Genomic DNA, 14,226 nt, shown 5'->3' with positions numbered 1-14,226 from the left:
GGGTGTCAAACTCTTGATATCACAATGGCATTATGTGATGCATTGTGATTTTTTTTCCCTTTCGCTAAACTGTGTGTGGGCATGGCCAGTGTGTGACACATCCAGCCCACAGGCTACAAGTTTGTTCTAGAGTCTCAACATCTTTTTTATATTGTAGCAACCAAAACTGGATCCATTATTTCAAGTGTGTTCTAGTTGTTGTTTTAAGTTGCGACATTGTGTCCAACCCATCGCGACCCCATGGTCAACATTCCTCCAGGCCTTCCTGTCCTCTACCATCCTCCGGAGTCCATTTAAGCTCACACCTACTGCTTCAATGACTCCATCCAGCCCCCTCAATTCTTTGTTGTCCTCTTCTTCTTTTGCCTTCAATTGTTCCCAACATTAAGCTCTTCTCCAGGGAGTCCTTTCTTCTCATTAGGTGGCCAAAGTATTTGAGCTTCATCTTCAGGATCTGGCCTTCTAAAGAGCAGTCAGGGTTGATCTCCCCTAGGACTGATGGTTTGATTGCCTTGCGGTCCAAGGGACTCACAGGAGTCTTCTCCGACACCAAAGTTCAAGGGCCTCCATTGTTTGGTGCTCAGCCTTCCTTATGGTCCTACCAAGGCATTATAAAATGAGATGACTCCATCTTTCCACATGATATGCCATGTACAGTTATCTTTTCAATATTTTTAGGAAAATTACAACCAACCCCAAGCTCACATCCCAGACATTTCTAAGGAAAACCAAACTACCTACAAGTACTTTCTACCATTTAAAGTACCAAACACTTAACTACATGAATAAGCATACACTTAAATTTCTCCCACTGAATTAACCCTGAATTCATATTTCATATTTAGCCAGGTTAGTTGAAAACTAAGTAGTTGAAGAAATACAAGCTAATCTTGATGTGTCCTATTTTTGTGGCTTATTGTTCAAATATGGTGCACAATATGTATAGTGTGAATCTATGAGTAATAATAATATAGGATAAAGAATAGTCATGATTCAGCCTGGATCCACTTAGCCTTAAACATTTAGTCTTATTCATTATTTAGGTTTCATTTTTTTAAAAGCCAAAGCACATAATAGTAATTCTATAGAATTTGTCATGCCTTGTGGGAATCTGTTATTGGTTTGCTAGGCAAATAAACACCCTGGGATGATTCTGTTTATTTCCAAGAAAAATTACAAGGTTCAAGTTTATCAACAAATTGATGAAAAGCTTTTACATTTTTATGCAATTCCAAGAATAATATTCCTTTAAGATATTTTCTTGTACAACCTTGAACCAAGTTTCAATCACAGCAGCCTAATTATTTGAATATAATTCAGGATTTTACTATATGGAAAATTTCATGGTAATAGTAGCCTTTGAGCAAAGGAGTCACACATTAGCAAAGCAATTAGTCTTTTGTCAGTTTCCAAGGTCAGTGTTATTTGGCCTATTTCAATGGCTGTCTTTTGTCCATCAATACCATATATTTATTTTCAGAATAGATGGGGTTTGTCAGATATCCTGTGTGTGTGTGTGTTTTTCTCGCTCTCTATTTTAAATGATCTAATAGTTAAACACATTTCCCCCTAATTATTTAGATTTAAAAATTGTTTGTGTAAGCATTGACAGATTCCATCCTGTTTATTTAGGCATTTGCTATGTCTAATTGTAGATTTCAAGCCCATATCAATCTCTGCTATTTTATTCAGGAAATGTTTAATATTCATTGAACCAAATGAACAATTTTTTATTTCACAGCATTGTACAGGATATGAGCCATTTTGATTATAGTAGACGTTTTCAATTACCCCCTCCTTCCCCAAAAGAAAAAAAATAAAAGGACTGTTCAAGCTCTTCTGTATCATAGAACATAACTAATATAACCAATAAAACAACACATATCAGACTGGATGAAATTACTAGTACAGAACTATTCCAAACCATATTCCAAAACTATTCCAAACCATATAAATATTTCAAAAAATGTAAATGTATTACTAACAAAATTATTTTCCCAGTTGCCCTCCCTAGTTAGATGTTAAGTGATATTGTTCTACTTTGCAGGACATATTGTGAATATGATATCCAAGCTTCTTGCTAAACATTTGCATTACCCAGCATCAGAATTAAACAAATGATCATAAGCCATAAATTAGACATGAAATTGGAGTAACAAGTTATTGCTTTCAAACAAGGCAATTCAAAGAGAAGAGAGAAAAACACAGAGAAATATGTTGTTTTTTTTGCTCTTTATCCAGCTATAAAAATTGATAACTTTAGATGTGCCCAGTCATTGATATCTTGCAACATTTTTTTCTCAGTTCAAAAGAAAAGTATTTTCCAGATACATCTATTCAACACTACAGGGTTTTGCACAGTGTGATTAAGAAGTGGAACTGGGAAGGGAGTTTGCAAGCCACTAATTTAATTTTTCTTTTGTGTGGCATAGAGATAAGGATATTTTTGTTATGCCAGAATGTATGGTAGTTCAGGGATGAAGCAATGATTTAATTACATGCTTTACTCTTTGTTTTTGGCTTTAGGCAGAACTTTGGATAATTATGGATTACCTTCAAACTGCTTTGGGGATAGGAATAGAAATAGTGGCAGAGTAGAAGTGACCAATTGTTATGAATGAATTGATGAATAGAAACTATAACTATGTTTAGATGATATGCCAATTGTACAAATGACACACAACTGTAACTGAAAGTATTATTCTGATGAATCCCATGCCATTTATTCATTTCAAAGTACTAATTTACTATAATGCTATCTGCTAACTCTTTTACCTCTCTTTCTCCCCTCCAGGATACTTTCAAAACTTCTCCAGCTGGAAAGGTCCTTATAAAGATCTATTGTCTACACATACAACTCTGAAATATGCCAGTGTGGCAAGGTAGATTAATCAATGGCATCTAAGTTCCTGCTGACTGTTTTAATGCAAAAGGGAAGGCCAACCCAGGTGAAGAGGGAACCACACCATCAAACTAACTGCTAGTTATCATTTCACAGATGGCTGTGCCTAGTGCTTAAATCCTTCCCTGCTCCAAGATGGTACCTAATCTTATTCTGCTCTTTCCTTCATACAAGAAGGATTTAAATTTTAGGAGAGTTTTTGATAAAGAGATTGTTGCTAGCCTCTTTAAATGTAACTTGTGTAACTTGGCTACTAGTAATCAGATGTTGGTGTGCTTTCATTTCATTGTCATTCAAGTCATACAGCATGCTCATTTCTGGTCATGCGGCTTCCAATCAGCATTCTCTTAATGCTGGAAATATAGTGATAAAGGCAATCCTTCTGTCCAATATTTAGTCTCCACCTCTTATCTGAATGTTCACCAAAACCTGACTTGCTTCTGATTTCGAATACACACTCAGTTGCTATGGAAATCAGAAATTTATTCAAAACAAAGGTAAATGTCTATGGACATTCTTCATCATCCAGGTCATGGTAGTCCCAAAGGTGCTCTCCATATGGGTCTCCAATCTCTTCTTGAAAGCCTTCAGTGATGGAGCACCCACAGCTTCTGAAAGAAAGCTGCTCCACTGGTTAATTATTTTCACCATTAGGAAATTTCTCCTTAATTCTAGGTTGCTCTCTCATTGATTAGTTTCCATCCATTTCTTGTTTTATCTTCTGGTGCTTTGGAAAACAGATGGTGATTTCCAAAGTGCCAGAAATTATCCACCTGAAATGGATAAAAATAATTGGACATGTAGATGTTTCAGACCAAGTATGATGATATGGCTTAAGTGTGTGCAAAATCATGACAGTAAGTGTGATGACCTGGGACGTGGCACAAAGGCAACACACACAAGAAGTGTCCCTTTAATACCTCCAACTTTGCCCCCAATGTCCAGGTTACCTTCGCCTGGAGAAAAAACTCTCCCAATAACAGTCTTTAAGTGGAGGAAATTCAGTCCAAAAACAAAGTACATACAAACTGTAAATAAAAACCCACACAAAATCCACACTGCAGCAATTAACTTGACAGGGCAGGATAAGAAATTGCAGACTTGAAAGGCCAACAAAGCACACACAGTTGGGAAGATGCCAGGAACCCAGATAGGCATCCACAATAACAGATAACTCATGATTTTCTCCCAACAACTTTGCTGAGCGCAGCTTTCCTTTTAAAACACTGTGTTCCCAGCTGCGGCTAATGAAGGGAATCAAGGCCCTTTCCTCCTCCTCATGTTGCTCTCTTTTCCGTTCCTCCCTGTGTGCCCTAGGATGAAGAGGGGGTGGACCTGGGTCTTCCTCCTAATTCCCTCTCCCTTGCTCCACCTCTCCCTTGATCTGCTCAGCTGGACTGAGCCCTTACCCAGTTTCTTCCACAGCCAACAGAGCCATACTCCCACTCCCTGTCAGCTGCTTGACCTCCACCTCTGAATCAGATTCCGATAGGGACATGACAGTAAGAATCAGGCTGCTGGAGCTGTGAGTTTGGAAAGGAAACTGGTAACAAAAATTCAATTTTTGCCTTTTGCGTTTTGCGAAAGGGGGCAGTACAGTGTGGACACAATAAATGCCATTCTTTATGGGATGTGGTATTAATAACTAAAGCAGAAGCCATTTCTACCAGTTTAGAGGAATGTCCAGGCACTGCAGTAAGATCATCTCCTAAAACATTCCAGTTATAGAGGTCATGGTATGATTTACAATATTTTCTTTAACACTATAAAGAAATGATGTTTCTTTATCATTGTAAAAAAATGAAGGGAATAACCTGTAACCTTGTTTTGTTCAGGGTTCTTCTGAGTTCCTTTGGCAATGAGCCCAAGGATTGCTATAATTGTGCATGCTGATAAAAATATACTTTGTTTCAACTTTCTCCAATCATTTTGGATGCTTATTAAAGTGAGCATTTTTTTCCCCACAACAACATTTACCTTGCTCTTTTTTTCAGTAAGTGGCCATACTTCTAAAAAAAGCAGTGCACATCAGTTCCAATTATGTATTACTTTTAAAGAAAATTTAAAGGACTTATATGAGTTATATTGTACATATCGATGAATGGAAAGAAACTTGGCAAGCAGCCAGGAAAACACATCCTTTTTTTTATTTTAAATATAGTTTATTAATTTTTACAATTAAAACCAGTCACAATACATACACAAATAAGCAAAAAAAAAAGAAAGAAAGAAAAGAAAGAAAAGAGAAGAGGAAGAGAGGGAAAGAATTTTAAGAAAAGAAAGAAAGAAAGAGGTTACAGATTAAAAGTATTCTTATTTTAACAGTTTGCAAGATCTTCTTTTGTTTTCATCACCTTAACTTGTGTCATATAACCACACCTGTTTTTAACTTATATCGCTACCTCGCTGTTATGTATTGATACTTTTCTTTTATGCCTTATAATATATTATTTATCTTTGGTCAATCCAATTATACCAACAATTCCAGCTGTCATAGTATAGTGAAGTGTCTTTGTTTTTAGCGCCAAAGTCAATTTATCCATTTCTGCGCATTTTGAGATTTTTTCAATAATCATTTCTTCTGATGGAATTTGGTGTTGTTTCCAATGTTGAGCAAAGGCTAATCTGGCCACTGTTAAAATGTGTATTGTTATGTATTTGGTTTTTTTGGAAATTTGCTTATCAAAAATCCCTAGTAGGAAGGACTCTGGTTTGTATTCGATCTGCTCTTTGGTGATTTCTTCCAACCAAGTTTTGATTTTCTTCCAATACTTTTGGGTTTCTGCACAGGACCACCACATATGGAAAAAGGTTCCTTCTTTTTTCCTACACTTCCAGCAATGCGGACTCATGTTGGGGTGCATCTTCGCTAACCTCGAAGGGGGAGATGCCATCTATAGAACATTTTATAAAGATTTTCCTTGTATGCTGCCGATTTGGTAATCTTATTGTTTCTGCCCCAAACTTTCTCCCATTCCGCTAATGTGATGCTGCGCCCTACATTCTTACTCCAAGCAATCATATTTCCTTTTACGATTTCTTCTTCTAGTTCTGTTTCTAATAAGTAGTTATAAAATTTTGTTATGTTTTTTTATTTGATCCTAATAAAATTTTATCTAACTGTTGCAGTTTGTTATTAATTCGAATTCTTTTTGTCTTGTTTATATCTGCTTTGAATCTGAAGATAAACCCATTGATCAATTTTATGTCCTTGCTCTTGAAGATCCAGCCTCGGTTTCAAATTTCCTTGTGGGTCTAATAAGTCTTTGTATTTAATCATTTTGGTAAGCTCCAAATTGTTTGGGTGAATCATTGCCTCCATTGTTGAAATCCATACTGGTACTTTTGTATAATGTTTTTCCTTATTTTCCTCCAAATTGTTAATAGTGCGTCTCTAATTAAATGTCTATGGAAATATTTTTGACTGGTTTTCCCTACGTCCCATAGAAAGGCATGCCACCCCCTTTGTAAATCATGGCCTTCTAGAAATAGTATTCTTTTATTGGTTAAACTCACCCAATCCTTCAACCAAACTAATGAGGTGGCCATATGGTATAACTCCCAGTTTGGAAATGCTAACCCTCCCTGCTCTTCATATCCTGCATTGCTTTTACATTTATTCTGGGTTTTTTCCCTTGCCAAATAAATTTCAGGGTTGTTCTATTGAGTTCTTCAAAAACTTTTTATGTAATTTAATTGGGATCGTTTGGAATAAATACAAAAATTTAGGGAGAATGTTCATTTTAATAGTAGCAATTCGGCCTAGTAGTGAAATTTGAAGTTTCCCCACGATTCTAAATCTTTCTTTACCTGATGTATCAGTTTATCATAATTGTTTTCTTTAAGTGTCTTACAGTGTGGGTTAGCCAAATTCCTAAATATTTCACTTTCTTTGTCACTTGTATCTGCATTATTTCTTCTAGTTCTATTTTCTGTTTTTCTGTTAGGTTTTTGGTCATTAATTTGGTTTTTTTTTTGTTTATTTTAAGTCCCGCTACTGCTCCAAATTTCTCTAATTCACTCATCAATTTTGGTCCCTGTCTTTTGGTTCTTCAAGGAAGAAAATCATGTCATCCGCAAACGCTTGCAATTTATATTCCTCTTTCTTAACTGTTAATCCCTTTATATCTGAATTCCGCCTAATTCGTGTTAATAATGTCTCTAATGCTAATATGAAGAGCAGGGGAGAGAGTGGGCAACCCTGTCTCACTCCTTTTTCTATCTTTATTGGGTGGGTGCATTCCCCATTCACTATTATATTAGCTTGTTGTGTGTCATATATAGTTGTTATAATATTTTCAAATTTGGTACCCAGATTCAAATTATAAATTTTTTTAATTAAAAATTGCCAATTCAAATTATCGAAAGCTTTTTCTGCATCTAGAAACATGAGTGCTACTTGTCTCTCTGGGTGGGCTTCATAAAATTCTAGTACGTCTAATACTATTCTTAGATTATTCTTTATTTGCCTAGTTGGAAGAAATCCATTTTGATCTTCATGTATATACAAGTTTAGCAATCTTTTTAATCTGTTTGCTATCGCTTCTCGGCCTTTTGGCTAAGATCAAGTGTAGTATCTGTTCTTATCAGTTTAATATCTAAAGAGCTTCCGGTGGCAAGGCAAGGACGGTTAGAGGGGCAGAAATCCGCTCGTGATTCTAGCCTCCCTTTTCTTGAGTTTGGTGCGATCTTTCGGGGTGCTCGAGTCTTGGAGAGACCCGTGCCGGTGTGGGGAACCTCGGGCTGCAGTGTGGGAAAGCAACCCCCTGTAACGAAGAGGAAGCCCTCCAGAGCCCAACGATCAAGAACAGCCTCCTAACAATGGAGGCTCCGAAGTCCGGACTGCCACCGATGGGAAGAAAAAAGTGAGTGAAAGTTTGCAAGCTCTGTGGGAAAGAGAGTCGTGGCAGAGAAGATATTTGACTGACAATAGACTGATTTCAGGCTGTTAAATACTGTGTGAATGCCAGCTGTGAGCTCCAAGACGAAGCGGCTACAAAAGAATTGGTTTAGTGAATGTGAAAGAGCTTGGCAGGCAGAAGAGAGTCGGAAATAAAAAGAAGTAAAGAGAATTTTGGAAGTCTGAAGACTCTATTATCACTAACATTTGGATTGAAGCTATTAAATTGGATCCAGAAGCAGAACGAAGCCGATCGGGGGAAAGACAGAGCAACTCCATAGGCAGTACCCAGAACGCTGAAACGAGTGGGAATATTGCTTACTGGCAGCTGTTACTCAGCAAATCTTCATTTGCCATTTCCGGTGTGCTAGAAGTGGAAGCTTCCAAAGTGAAAAGCGGAAACAAAAACTCTTGTCTTTGGAATTTTCTTTTTCTTTTCCTCAACCCTTTTCTGTGTGTACATACTTACTAAAATAGCCTCTCTTCTTTCTTACTTGTTGATGGTATGCTATGTTGAAATATGCTTGCTTTTTTTTTTTTTCCCTCTGATTTCCTCTTGATAAATATGTACATTTAGTAATGAAATATTAGAGTGTTAAAATATTGGATTAATTTAGTTAAGTTATTATTAATAGAGATTGTTATAATTTGAATGGGAATATAGGGGAGACAGTAAGAATATTAAGCATTAGTTACTTAATAAGCTTAGAGCTCTCTAGACCAATATTATATTTCTTTGTGTGGGTTTATCTGTGAATGTAATATATTTTATAGTTAAGGTTACTTTATATTGAAGTTAAACTAGAGAAAAATATATATACTTTACTAATTAGTCAAGAATATAGCTACTTAATAGGTTGATAGATCTTGGTCAATTTTAGTTACAGAACTAAGAATACTGAATGCCAATTTGGAATAATATATTCAATATTGTACAACAACAAAAACAAATTTTAAAGGAAATGACTACTACAACTACCACTGCTTTGAAATCTGGTAGGAAGGTTAATCCCACAATAATGTCTACTTTGACAACAACTTCACCCATGGCACAAAAACAATAGAGGAAACACTACCAACAGAGAAGTCAACTAGCATCTCGAATGCGAATATCCAAGCAATGTTCCTAACTTTACAGGACTCATTGACAAGATTGCAAGAAACAATGATTAAAAACCACAGTGAAACAAGGGCAGATATCAATGAATTGAAGGAAGAAATGGGGAAACTAAAGACAGAAATGAAAGCGGACATTTCTAAAGTAGAGGATAAAGTGGGGGTGTTGCAGCAGGCCTTGGAAAAACGAAGTTATAATAAAAGAAGTAGAGAAAAGAACCGAACGAACAGAAAGGGAATTAGAAAGGGTGGATGAAGATCTCAAAAGCATGAGCAAAGAAATGGAGGACTCCCTTGTCCTCCTAGAAATGGACAAGGCAGCAACTTACCTAAGATTCCAAAATGTGACAGAATCAAAAGAAGAAGACTTGGAATACTTGATGGCAGAAATACTGGCCGGTTTATTGAAGATGGATAAAGATGAAATTCAAAAAGAGTTTGATGAAGTCTACCGGGTCAATACAAATTATGCAAGACGCCACAATTGTTCTAGGAAGTACATATACGATTCACTAGAAGATGTGTTCGAGACATGATATATAGAACCTCAAGAGATAAAACTATAACCTACAAAGAGAAAGAAATTGTGATTCTTAAACAGATACCAAGGAGAATAAGGGAACAAAGGCGTGACTATAAATTCTTGGCAGCATATTTAAATAAAAAAGAATCACATTTAAATGGCTTATTCCAGAAGGAATGTTAGTGTCGTGGAAAGAGAGGAAAATCAAAATAGATACTATGGAAAAAGCCCAGGATTTTTACGAACGGATGGTGGGCCCACAGGAGCAAAGTAGTAGGGAGAAATTGGACACAAAGTTTCAAGAAGAATACAGTGGACATAAAAATAGAACTGGAACGGTAGGAAACCAAGAAAATACCTATCCACAACAAAAGACAGAAGGAACTACATCAATACAAGCGCAAGAAGAGAGAGGAATTGTTACACGACAAAGAGCAAAACAAAACTAAATAGATGGGAGAAGAAAAAAATTACTATCAATAAACATAAATGGTTTAAATTCAACAATTAAGAGAAAAAGGATATTATCTAAATTAATTAAACATAATGCAGATATAACGTGCCTGCAAGAAACCCATATAAAGAAGAAGGATGAAAAATATTTAGAATGCCCGAAATTAGGAAAATTATTTACCACACCAGCAGATGAGGAGAAAAAGAAGGGAATCGCAGTATATGTGAAAGAGGATTTGAAATCTGAGCTAATATGGTCGGACTTAGAAGGAAGGACTCTGGGTTTGCAGATCTGGATTAATGATATTCCAATTCTTTTAGTAGTAATATATGCCCCAAATGGAGACCAAAAAGAGTTTTTAAACACCTATATGGAAAATTGGTTGAATTGCAAAAAGAAATATTTGTATGGTAGGGGACTTCAACTCCATTGCTGATTTCCAAAAGGATCACAGTAATGCCGGGAAGAATAAAAGGGGAAGAGAGAGCTCCCAAGATTTGTAGGGAAATGATGAAAGAGCTAAATCTGACAGATATATGGAGAAGATTACATCCTGAAAAAAGACAATTTACATTTTATTCAAATCCCCACCAAACATGGACATGGATTGATATGGCATGGATGAGTGAAAACACATCCTTTTCACGAAGTACCACAGTGCCGTCCCAAGAAGTGGAATAAAATATGAATACAAGCAGTGTTAAGGTGTATGTGGTTTACACTGCCCTAAATATGTCTAATATAGATGCCCAAATGGAAGGGTAAGTGACCTCTTTCTTTTTCTAAACCTCTGGTGAATTATGGCCAGTAAAGTGGCTCACTGGTTAAGACACTGGGCTTGTCAGTGGGAAAGCCAGCAGCCCAAGTTTGAGACCTGAGCTCCCATCTTCACCTCAGCTCCTGAAAACCTAGAATTCGAAAGCATGCAAATGCAAGTAGATAAATAGGTACCAGTTCGGTTGGAAGGTAACAACATTCTGTGACATCATGCTGGCCACATGACCACAGAAATGTCTTTGGACAATGCTGGCTCAATGGTTTTGAAACTAAGATGAACACCACTCATTATAGCTGGCAATGACTAACAGAGTAAAATACACACCTTTACTCTGGTGAATTATTTTGAAATGTTTGATTGTTATATGTATCCCCTATGGATCTCATAGAATTCACATATACCAAAATGACTTTGGGGATCACTGGCATATAAAAAGCAAAATAAAATTCCTACTCTTGTATGTAATTGCTGTATATACAGGGGTAAAGTAAGTGAGACTCAGCTCTGCGTTCTTCCATCTATTCAAATTAAAGTTTCTAAGGGAAATTGAATTGGCTAACATATTAAAGATCATTGTGACTGTCAACACTCATATTTGAATTTAATGACTTTATACAGTGCAAATTAGTTGCAGATTGAAAAGATAATGAACCACTGTTTTTTTTTCCTTTTTAAAAAAATATTACTTTTCTTTTAGTTCGTCTGAAGCTGATAAGTATTGGCTTTCCAAGGTATACAGATGGCATGTTTGGTAAATCAAAAAATAGTTTAGCATGAATAGTGGTTCCTTTTAATTTGTAGTGTCAAAAGCTTGCACACTTCACTTGATGGGGATGGTTAAGCAGTTTCATATGGTATAAAGGAAAATATGTAGTTAAGAGTATGAAAGAATAATAATTTTGATTATTGGGCAAACTATTTCATTGTTTTAACACAAACATGACTAGAAATCACTACTCAACACAGCACACTGGAAATTAATTGTGTAAAGCCATTATTTTTCATCCCCCAACCACCACTTCAGTTAATCTTGGTTGAAAGAAATGGGTAGAAAAAAACAGGAGTGGGCTTCAAAACTTTTGGCAAAGGGTTCTCTGCCTGGTTGTTGGGTGGGTGTGGCCATGGTGGGTGTGGCCTAATCAGCCTCCTGCACCATGGCATTTTTGCCCTCCCCAGGCTCTGGAGGCTTTTCTGGAGCCTCCAGGTGGGTGAAAACAGCCTCTCCAGGCTCTGGAGGTTCTCTAGAAGCCAGAAATAAGCCCACTTCTGGCCTTCCTGAACTTCTGGGAGGCCCATTTTTTGCCCTCCCCAAGTCTCTGCGTGCACCCTGCATTTACCTGCATCCAAAATGGGCCGCGTGGGGACTCCTGGGAGAGATGGTGCGGGAGGGGCAGGACCAGCAAGGAGTGAGATTTGGTGGTTCTCTGAACTGCCCAGAATCTTAGCTAGTGGCTCTCTCGAACCCCTGCGAACCCCCAGCAGCCCACCCCTGGAACCATCAAGCATACAGTGGTATCCAGCAGGAAACAGGCATCAGATTTCTGTTCTTCAATGTTTAGAAAAATTCTAGCAATTGAACCAGATAACCCAGATAACAATCACCATGCTTGAAGGAACAAATATAATTTTGAATTGGAAACCAAAGAGCTGAAAAGTAGAGAAATTGTGGATTACAAGGAGTTGGTCCTTCCTTCTGAGTCAATAGGTGATTTAACAGGGCTTTTATAGCTGGGAGATACAATAGCAATAGCACTTAGACTTACATACTGCTTTACAGTGCTTTACAATCCGCTCTAAGCAGTTTGCACTGTCAGAATATTGCCCCCAACAGTCTGGGTCCTTGTTTTACTCGCTTTGGAAGGATGGAAGGCTGAGTCAACCTTGAGCTGTTCAGTATCAAACTCCTGCCATCTAACTACAGATACATGACTTCTCTATAGCAATCATCATCTGCAATGATTGCCATGCATCCATTGGAGTCTGAGGAGGAAGACGAACAGCTGGCAGGGAGCAGAGGATTGGTTCTGTTGGCTGTGGAGAAAACTGAGGAAGGGCAAAGACAGGCTGGGAAGAGCAGGGGGAGATAGAACAAGGGAGAAGGAGTTCAGAAGACCAAGACCCACCCTCTCTTCATCCAAGGGCATGCAGGGAAGAATGGAGAAGAGAGCAACTTGGGTTGCGTGGCTTACAAGGAAGTAAAGGACCCTGATTCCTTCAGAAGGCACACCTGGGAAGGGAGTTTAAAGGAGAGGCAGTTGCAAGCTGTGTTTGCTGGGGAAAAAAGTTTATCTAAATGTTTATCTAAATGTTGACTGCTGCTCCTCCCAACTGGTTTGATTTACTGCCGTGTTACTTCACTTCTGGAACTCCATATCTTGCTCTGCCAGATTTATTACCTTATTTTGCCTTGTTGGATTTATAATTTAAAGTTTTCAGTTTACAACATTTGGACTGGAATATCTGCAGCCAAAAGCTGGTGCCTATGTTCATGGGAGAGTTTTTCCTGTAGACTGGAAGGTATCTGGGTCATTGGGAGCAAAACTGGAGCTAATAAAGAAACTCATTCTTATTCTCTGGCTGTGTTGGCTTTGTGTCACAGCCCCGATCATCACAGTTGAACTCACCATTGCCTCTTATGTCTTGCAGTTCATGTATCCCATTCCTGAAAAGGGGCCACTGCTTTAGAACATGATGGAGGCATGATAATTAAGCATGACATTATCACTATAGAAACATAAAAGTAGAGAATGCTATTTTTAGAATGAGAATCATGTCTAGTAGGAATGTCATGATTATGTTAAAGTAGTTTGTTGGTAGAAATTGTTGGACTAATGTGATTCAACAATACTATGAACAATGCCAATTATAGCAAAAATGCAGGAAGGAAGACTTAGATGTTATGGATATGTGGTAAAGAAGACTAGGTAGGAAGGCAGCCATGTGTCTGGACCATGATGGCCAGCAACCCCATGGCAGACCTAAGAAAAGATGGATGGATCACATCAAGGAGTACATGAAATACATTGGTATAACCCCAAAGACACCCTGGATTGATCCAAATGGAGTCAGCTTGGCCAACAAGAGGGCCCTGCCATAGTGCAGAAATAACACTAGGAAGAAGTTTGTTGGAGAAATCTCTTGGCATTAGGATAAAATAAGACACATGGCCTTAAGCATTCTATGTAAAATTTAGTGACAAGGTTAGATTTAGCATTAATTTTTAAGAGTTAGTTGTAGTCTTACATGTATGTTATAATCAACATAGCTTGCCAGTATAACATTTATAGAAAATATTTCTGGTTCTGTTACAGTTAAGATTGGATTCCCCTGATGACTTTGTTGAATTTAGCAATAGAATAGAATAGAATAGAATAGAATAGAATAGAATAGAATAGAATAGAATAGCTTTATTGGGCAAGTGTGGTTGAACACACAAGGGATTTGTCTTGGTGTAAATACTCTCAGTATAAAGAAAAGATACATTCGTTAAGAATCAAGAATCATAACCTACAATCAACAATCAAATCATACTAGGAAACAGTCAATAAGTATA

At 37.3% G+C, this 14,226-nt stretch overlaps 1 pseudogene; it reads left to right on the top strand.

The window, feature by feature from the left end:
* The first annotated feature begins 7,440 nt into the window (after positions 1 to 7,440).
* Positions 7,441 to 7,535, top strand: LOC113434885 (U2 spliceosomal RNA; annotated as a pseudogene).
* The last annotated feature ends 6,691 nt before the right edge of the window (positions 7,536 to 14,226 follow it).

Source organism: Pseudonaja textilis, chromosome 6, assembly GCF_049901715.1.
Source record: "Pseudonaja textilis isolate UNSWEBS1 chromosome 6, rPseTex1.2, whole genome shotgun sequence".
Lineage (NCBI taxonomy): Eukaryota > Metazoa > Chordata > Lepidosauria > Squamata > Elapidae > Pseudonaja > Pseudonaja textilis.
This window is presented reverse-complemented; position numbering and strand designations above follow the sequence as displayed.